The sequence below is a fragment of the Tetrao urogallus genome (genome assembly GCF_951394365.1).
Source record: "Tetrao urogallus genome assembly, chromosome: 2".
Lineage (NCBI taxonomy): Eukaryota > Metazoa > Chordata > Aves > Galliformes > Phasianidae > Tetrao > Tetrao urogallus.
In genome coordinates, this window is record NC_136814.1 from 55,882,349 (window position 1) to 55,885,424 (window position 3,076).

A 3,076-nucleotide genomic window follows, 5' to 3' on the forward strand; every position below is an offset into this window, starting at 1 on the left:
GGTGTAGACCTGTGACTGGTGTTAAGCTGTAAGCTCACTTTTCCATAGAAACACTTTCCTGAAATTATGTTTAAGCAACAAGTTACTGTACAGATAAACGTTTTCATAATCTTTTTTGTCTCTAATATATCACAGCTATAATTACAATAGTGCTGTATTTTTTAATACTCTATGACTAATCATATCCTGAAAAAAAATCACATAATTATGTTGATAGCAAACATCAGGTGAGTAAAAGCCAAGGGCGGAATAACTGCATTTGAGATGCCAATTGAGAGTAACATCATGCTTGCTTTCATATTTCTAGTCATGGGTAAAAGAAATTCAAGAAGAAAAACAGATGTCAAGGATGGATTTATGATGTGCAAGCCACACTTCGGACATACCCTTTGAAATATCATCCAAATCTCACTGAGAACAGTTTGATGTCAACAAACATTGCATTAGCAGTTGAGTTCCTCTTCAGAAGCATCACTGCCTTGATTCATAAGGAGAAATTAGCATTACACCTGCCAGCAGCTAGTGCTATCTATGTAGGCAAGGTTAAAGGAAAACTACTGTCTACCTGAATTATTTGGAAATCCCCGAAATTTTGAAGTAAAAATGTTTTCTTCCTTCCCTATTTGAGGAAAAATTTTGGTGATAGTTTAGGTTTATTTTAAAGATTTTCTACAAGCTGAAACTTCAGTAATGGGGTTAGCCTCCATTTTGAGTTGCATTCTAGTGAATAAAGTTAAGTTAGCTAAAAATGACTTGTCTCAGAACAAAATTTTGTTTCACAGCGGCAAAGAGGCAGGAAAAGAAAACAGAAATAGAGTAATAAATAACAAGACCAAGAAAAAGATACAGCAAGCAATACACTCTATAAAGTGTGGAAAATTGATAGAGAAAGACAAACAGGTTCACCTGACCAGGATGGCAATAACGGTGAACATAAGAGCAAAACTAAGCACAATGTAGAATGAGATGGAAGGGGTTAAAGTATATAATAAAAGTGCTGAAATAAATATTCTCTTCTGTATTTTAAAGATCCAGAAGAGTCTAATACTTTCCAGAGCACTTGTAAGTCAGAACATCTATAGAGGAACACTATGCCCCTAGATGGACTGCATTCCTTCTGTAAAAGGAGACATTTTAAATGGCTACGTGCAAATGTATACGTTTTGGAGCAAAAGTGTGGGTTGCGGACATCAAAGTGGGAGTAGAATATTCTTTTGTCATCCTGGAAGGAGCTGATATTCACAGGAACTGTGGGGTTGATAGGGCCACGCAGCTCAGCACAAGCCCTCAACTTCATTTTACAGAAAAAAGATGAATGTAAGTGTGCAATATAGCAGGGAAGATTTAAAAAACTCCAAGGAGATTGTGAAGCCACCAAAGCAGGACATGCAAAGGGGATGGGGAGTAGAAGGAGAGAGTGCCAAACTCCCTCCAAAGGCATCCATGCCCCTGCAGGATGGCTGGCTGAGGTAAGGCTCCCATCTCCTACTTTGTGCTAGGGCCACGTCGGGATGGACGACATTGGAACTGGGGAATCCCCTGCTAGGCACCGCATCAGTTCGTAGCACAGACAGGTCACCTCTCCTGTAAAGTTTAAAATCCAAGTGTTGTCCCATCATTTTATTGCATTTCTAGAGCCCATAAATCAACTTGCAGTTCAAGTTAGATGCCTGTGCACCTGAGCCCTGCTCTCCACTCGCAAGTGTCCTCCAGTCCCCTGAAGGAGACTCCTCTGATACAGTGCCTTTTTGGCTGAGGGGACATGCCACTTTGATTTACTTTTTGGACACTGGAATTTATTGTGATTCGTAGTGATTCAGCTCTCAGCAATTGAAATGTTTATGACATTTTAAAATATTAAGAAATATAATAGTCACAAGTATAACATAAATAAATTTAAATATAATAAACTCCTCTTGCTTCCAGCCAATGCAAACTGTGAAATGAGAAATTCAGGGATTGTCTGTCTGAGGAAAAAGAGACTCAATACTCTTACGCATATGGAAGCCAAAAGACTTCTCCATCCTGGGAAATGTCTCAAGGCTTAACCCTACATGCCAAGAAAAGTTCCTTGCTGTTGGTTTCTTTTAATCTTCCTTAAGACCCTAATTCCAATGTCCAGCACAGACGATCTGAGGGAAGGAACACACCCTCAGACATACAGCCACACTTGACCAAAGAGTAGCCTTTCCTAAGCACCGTTTCTAGGCGCTGATGGCTGACCAGCATTTCTCTGTTCTTTTCATGCTTCCCACATTATGTTGGGACAGCACTAAGCATGATGGCATCCAGACCTCTGATCACACTTCCCAGACACCATCAAAAGACTGGAAAGTTATCTTTTGTGACTATATTAGCCAGTAAGTATCTACTTCATATTTTAAGTTACGAATGTCCTGCTTGCAGAGTCTCTTTGTGCCAGGTTAAAGATCCAGCAGGGGTAGCATTGCTAGCACCACATGCAGACAACAGTGTTATGCAGATGGTGAAGGGCCTACAGGGCAAGGGCTACAAGGAATGGCTGCCTGAGGTCCTTGGTTTGCTCAGCCCAGAGCAGAGAAAGCTGAGGGGAGGCCTCATGGTAGCCTGCAGCTCCTCTGGAGGGGAGCAGAGGGACAGCTGAACTCTGCTCTCAGGTGACAGCAATAGGACCAGAGGGAATGACATGGAGCTGTGTCAGGGAAGGGCCAGGTTGGAAGTTAGGGAAAGGATCTTCACCAGGGGGCAGTGGGCATGGAACAGGCTGCCCAGGGTCACAGTCCTAAGCTGACAGAGCTCGAGGAGCATTTGAAAACTCTCAGACACAATGTTTAAATTTTGGGTGGTCCTGCGTGGAGCCAGGAGTTGAACTCGATGATCCTTGTGGGTCTCTTCCAATTCAGGATATTCAATGATTCTGTGTTTCTATGAAATGTGCAGAGCAGCATGAGTATAACTTACCTACTGGCGATTTCAAGAATAAAAGTAACTTACAAGTATTTTAAAGATCTGAAATATCTTTTGGAGTGAAAAATTATACATAAAAATACATAATACTATAAGATCAGAAACACCATAGGATAACCAAGAGGAGCCA